Source organism: Lepidochelys kempii, chromosome 12 (genome assembly GCF_965140285.1).
Source record: "Lepidochelys kempii isolate rLepKem1 chromosome 12, rLepKem1.hap1, whole genome shotgun sequence".
NCBI classification, from domain to species: domain Eukaryota; kingdom Metazoa; phylum Chordata; order Testudines; family Cheloniidae; genus Lepidochelys; species Lepidochelys kempii.
Window position 1 is genome coordinate 21,155,482 of NC_136391.1, and position 6,364 is coordinate 21,161,845.

Consider the following 6,364-nt stretch of genomic DNA (forward strand, 5'->3'; position numbering starts at 1 on the left):
CAGCAAATGACAGTTTTTAAGATACTGATTTATCCGGGTGTGGATAGGGATGAATCACAACAAATTGTAATACTAGGATGATCCAAATGTGCAACCCTAGAAAGCTGCAGATTTCTTTTTAATGAATGTAGGGTGATCCCACATATTTGATATAGCTTCCAAAATTTCAACTTCAAGCAATGGAATATGGTCAAGTAGTTAGGAGCATGGAACTTGAGCCATGGATGGGGAATTAGCTCAAATGGTAGAGCACTCGCTGAACATGTGAGAGGTGGCGGGATTGATACCTGCATTTTCCATGAAAATTTTTAAGTGGTTTCTGTAGCGTAGTGGTTATCACGTTTGCCTCACATGCGAAAGGTCCCCGGTTCGAAACCAGGCAGAAACAGTGTCTTGTGGGGTGGGAAGGGATAGCTCAGTGGTTTGAGCATTGGCCTGCTAAACCCAGGATTGCAAGTTCAATCCTTGAGGAGGACATTTAGGGATCTGGTGCAAAATTGGGGATTGGTCCTGCTTTGAGCAGGGGGTTGGACTAGATGACCTCCTGAGGTCCCTTCCAACCCTGATATTCTATGATTCTATGGGCTCTGGGGTTCTATTCCTGAATCTGCCAGTGATTCATTGAATCGGACTCTACTCCCCACTGAAATCAATGGCAAAGCTCCCATTATTCCCATCTTCAGTGGAAGTGTGATCAAAAGCTCTGCATGACCTTGACTATGTCACTCTGCTTCTCTGTGGCTCAGTTTACCTATTTGTAAAAAAGGGTATAAAATATCTACCTTCTTCACAGGCTTACGCTTAATTACGGTTTATGAAACACTTTTAAGATCCTTACAATAAAGCTCAGTACATGAGCAAAATACAATAGTAATGTTTTTAAGAGGAAGAATGTATTGTTGATTCGTCAGCCAGAGCTACTCGGACAATAGCACCAGGAAAGATGGGACAATGAGAGGCTAACTTCAAAGTCAACCTGTGTCAAAATTTACTTCCAGCAAATGGACTAGATGTGTCTGACAGAACATCAAGACTTCTCTATTTGAATTAATGATCTGTTGGAAACTGACATTTTTAAATGTAGAAATGCTATTTTAGGTCATTTTGCAGGTGATTTAAACATTTATTAGCTCTATTATTTCTGTGAGCTCTGCACAATTGTACTCAAAGGCTTTTTTAGCAAAGGGGGTACAATAAATATTCCTAACACAAATTCTGTAAACTCTAAAATATATTGATTCAGCTCTCATCATAGGAGTCTTTCTACTGAGTCCAGTGGGAGCCAGATCAGGCTCATGCAAGAGATAGGATGGTATGATATAAAGGTTTTAATGGCAGTTGTTCGTGATATGTGCATAACTTACACATTGGCTGTGCCACTCATAAGTAGTATGATCATCCCAAACTCATGCTAATAAACCTTTATAATCACACTACACACTGCAGAATTCCTGATTGACAGATCGCTATATGGCATTGTTTTTAAAGCTCGTTTTGTCTAACATCACGTTTCATGAAGATTAAAAAATAGTGCCCACTGGAGTTCTTAAGACCCTATGGGCTCTGAACTCCTAAGTATGTTAGTTGAGTCTTTCCACTGAATTGTGTTCAGAATAGTTTTATACAATGCCTGATGTTTTTAAAATGCTCAGTTAAACATACACTTAGCTCAGGATTTAACAGATGTTTTTGTTAACATTATAGACTAATCCTTTTCCTGCAGGCTGTTGTAATAACTTTGCCACTAGAAGATAATAAAGAGCCCTTTTCTCCCCTACAGAGTTTACCTTTGGCTGACTCAGCCTGAACAGCTGCAATTTCCTTTATTTGCTTTGAAATAATTGCAACTCACTTGGGCTGAAGATATTTATGCTCTTGAGAAACCAGTTGTTTTTGGAGAAAAAATGCAATGGGCAGCAGATTAGATAGCTACAACTACAAACAGGTAAATGAACTTTAAAAGCTGGTACTTCAAGTTTTAGCTTTTCTGACTGGTCTCACAAATGCTTAATTTTTAGGACTTGAAAAAGTCCTAGCTCCATAGACCTTTAACAAGTGGTCGTTAGGATTCTTTGTAAAACTGTGAGTTTATTTTTCCACTTGAGGCACTTGGGCCAAGTTGAACTAAGGAAAGGAAGCCAATTTTCAAGTGTGACTGGCTAACAGACTAGAAATGATATACACTTTCAGAGACAGCAGCCTCCCTAGCATTGTACAGCAGTTGGTTGAACCGTTCCACTTTGACTGGGGATGGAGAAAATAAAGATAATCATAAGTCACAGAATGTTCAGCCAAGCCAGGTGCTAGATCTGCTCAACAGTCCAGTGCTTAAAAATATTAACAAAACAGAAATGATTAGGGGTATGGAGCAGCTTCCGTATGAGGAGAGATTAATAAGACTGGGACTTTTCAGCTTGGAAAAGAGGTGACTAATGGGAGATACAATAGAGATCTATAAAATCATGACTGGTATGGAGAAAGTAATTAAGGAAGTATAATTTACTCCTTTCCATAATACAAGAACTAGGGGTCACCAAATGAAATTAATAGGCAGCAGGTTTAAAACAAACAAAAGGAAGTATTTCTTCACACAACACACAGTCAACCTGTGGAACTCTTTGCCAGAGGATGTTGTGAAGGCCAAGACTATAACAGGGTTCAAAAAGAACTAGATAAATTCAAGGAAGATGGGTCCATCAATGGCTATTAGCCAGGATGGGCAGGGAGGGTGTCCCTAGCCTCTGCATTCCAGAAGCTGGGAATGGGCGACAGGGGATGGATCATTTGATGATTACCTGTTCTGTTCATTCCCTCTGGGGCACCTGGCATTGGCCACTGTTGGAAGACAGGATACTGGGCTAGATGGGCCTTTGGTCTGACCCAACATGGCCGTTCTTAATCACACTTCAGAAAAGTCAAAAGGGTTGAACATATTACAATTATTACGAGAAATCCCAGAGAAAACGCATTCAAAACATTGAGTCATTGGGACAAAGGATATGAATAGGAGAAGTTAACAATGGATTCAAAGCGAGCTTAACACCTGGAAAAAGAAAGGCTTAAGCATTATGAAAGATTACTGGCTAGACCTGAATTACACAGAGTCCTAGGACAGCTTTTGATATATTTGTCAGTGCACCGATTTCTGCCTGCTGCAACCTTTGCATATCTGACTGCAAGTATTAAGCAAACAGCACTGAGCTAAGTATTACATTGTAAGACATGGAGATCTATCCAATTCTGTGGTATCATTCTGAAGGCAGTTAAACTTGGAGATAGTTTTTAAACACCCATTTCCAGTCAAAAGGCTGGGGAGGGAGGAATATATCAGTTTCCTACAAGCTGTGGTTTAGAGAAGTCTGCCTTTTCAGTGCTTTTCTTTCTCTAGTGTATTTGGACAGCACCCTTAACGTTCTTCACCAGCAGCACAGAAAAACGAAACTCAGAATAAAACTCTAAGAGTGAAAACCTGAGCTCAACAACATCGCCTACTCTGTGCTGCTGTAAACTGAGCCCGCTTCCCTCTCCCAATTTTTCAAAAATATATTTGCCCTTCAAAGGCCCATTCCAGCCACACTTACTCACAAAACGTCAGTGGGCTATGTGCATGAGTAAAGATGGCAGGAATGGCATACCATTTATACCCGCAATTAGTCAGTCCACTTTCAGCAGTCAGAAACAACTATGAAGTATGAAGAACAGTATCAAGAAGTAAGGGCTGACAGACAAAAATTGACCTTGTAAGTTCCCATGATTACACAGATGTTTTAGCTTTAAAATATACAGAGCTACTTCCATATTCTTCTTACCAAAGAAAACTAAAACTTGGACAAGAAACATTTAATATCTTGAGAGATCCATCAGTTCTCATTAAAAATTGGGAAAGCGAGCCAGTCTCTAAATTATAGACCAGTGCAGGCTCACTAATCTAATGCGGGTTATGCAGCGTTACCACAGTAAATCTCAATTTTCAAATGCTTCCATTAACTTTGGGTGCCTCCATTTTTGAGTGCCCAACTTGAGACACCTGAAAGGGGGATGATTTTCAGAGGTGCTGAACATGCACAATTCTCATTGACTTTAACTGAAATTGTGGGTGCTCAAACATCTCTGAAAATCAGGCTTTGGGTGTCCAAATAAGGCACTGAAAATGTGCATCCATTTTTGGTCTAATCTGAGTGGCCATCTGCCAACCCTCATCAAAGGAGTGTTGCTAATGGCTCTGAAGAAGCCCATCTCAGCTTCGTTGGCCGGAACTGTAGCTGCAAGATGGATGCTTGTTCAAGAACCGTAAAGTGCTACATATACATGGAAAATAAGTGTATGTTTTCCGTGACTGTGCTTATTACAGGTTTCTGATGTCCTCTCCATCTTGAGCAGCCTGTTTATTACAGGTACTGTGTCTGTGGTGGTTAGAGCATGTAAAGGGAGGAGAATGGCATGTGGCAGGAGAAATATGCTTAGGGCTCTGACATGGACATCCCTGGGCTTACAGAACACAGAAGGAATTACAAAATATGTTCAGGGCAGAGGGGATGCCAGTGTATTGCCATCAGTATATGAGCACGGACATTACACTATTGTGAGAATGGAGGTTTTAATAGTCACACTGAACCAACTGCATTGTGCACCCCAACCACAGCACTCACACGGACTCAGAAAATCACGGCTGTTATGTAGAGTTTAAGGCTAGGTGCTAAAGGAAGGTGGGAAGAGAACTCCTTCTGCTTCCCTGGGCAGGCTTTTGGAGCAGGGTCTTGGCTCTGACTTGTCAAGTACCCTCCTCTGTCCTCTCCTCAGTCTTCTTCATCTGGAACATAAATTAGTGAACTGTCAATGTTTCAAAGAGCTTTAAGTTGGGGTTTATATGTGAGCACACGTGTCCTAAAATAGAGAAGCCGGTGTTTGTTAAAAAAACAACAACAACACAGCACTCAGAGATTAGTGACTTAGGGATGTCAGGCTATAGACAGTTTAGATTTTACTGTGGTCGTTATACACAAGATAGTCATAAGGCAGCACATACTCAATACAGTCACATTTCTTTAATAAGGACGCTGCTGGGATAGATCAATGATCCCATGAAATGAATGGCCCTAATAACCAATGTGGGGTTTTCACCCAGTAATGGCCTCAGAGAGCATAAATGGACATAAGATTACAAGGCATCATGTAGAGACAAGGCGGGTGAGCTCAGGGACGGCCTTAGGGGTGAGTCACCCGGGAAACTGCCCAGGGGAGCCATAGTCAGACGGACGACATGCAGCAGCACAAAGGTGCGCTGTGTAGTGTAGTGTCAGAAGCTGCTCCCGGCTGGCAGGGGAGCGCTGGTGGGGGAGGGAGGTGTCCAGATTTCTCCCTGCTTCCTCCCAGTGGAGGAACATGGTGGGGAGTGAGCAGTGACCCACAGATACTGCTCCCCGCAATGTTCCTCCGCGCCGCCATCGGAGCTGTGAGTGGGGAGCGGCATCAGGGCTCCCTGCATCCAGGTCGCTTTCCCCACCTGGGCATTGCTCTTCACTCCTCCCCGTCCCAGCCCCTAGGGGGACATGGAGGAGCAGCATTTGGGAGCCGGGGGGGGGGGGGGGGGCGGGGGAGAGCAGCAATACCAGCTGCTCCATGCATCCAGGTCACTTTCCCCACAGTAGAGGTGCAGGGGTTAGAGACACAGGGGGACACACTGCAGGGGTTAGGGGTGAAGGGGGTGGAGAGCCCACAGGGGCCAGGGGCAATGGGGAGCACCCATGAGGGCCAAGGACAATGCGGGGGCAGGAACACCTAAAAACAAGTGCGCACAGGGCACCATTTTCCCTAAGGCCAGCCCAGGGTGATGTAATATCTTTTATTGGACCAATTTCTGTTGGGGAAAGCTTGTCTCTCTCACCAGCAGAAGTTGGTCCAATAAAAGCTATTACCTCACCTATCTTGCCTCTCTAATATCCTGGGACCAATATGGCTACAACAATGCTGCATACAAGAAATCATGCAGTAATTTACCAATATTGCATTCATGAGCACTTTCAGTGCATGTCTGTGTAAATATTAAGAATCAAGCTGCATTGTACAAAATAATTCATGTGTCTCAAAATTTTAACAGTAATAAATAGTTTCATAACATCTCTTATGTAAGAGACTTTAAAAACCGCAATTGCAATTCCATCTCAGGAGCACACAATGAAGTTAAATTATCTTGCACAAGATTTTAGAAGTGTCCCAATAAAATAGCTCTTAAAGCCTGTTAAATGCATTACTTGAAATCTGCTCCTGGTCATGTGTTAAAATTAAGTGGATGTCCCTATTGACTATGGACCAATGACACGTTGCCTATTGTACTTCAATAACCTCTGGTTAATACATTGTTTTA

At 42.6% G+C, this 6,364-nt stretch overlaps 1 non-coding gene across 1 annotated transcript; it reads left to right on the plus strand.

The window, feature by feature from the left end:
• The first annotated feature begins 315 nt into the window (after positions 1-315).
• On the plus strand, positions 316-388 carry TRNAV-CAC (transfer RNA valine (anticodon CAC)). Its single transcript has one exon. It is a non-coding gene; the product is annotated as a tRNA-Val (tRNA).
• The last annotated feature ends 5,976 nt before the right edge of the window (positions 389-6,364 follow it).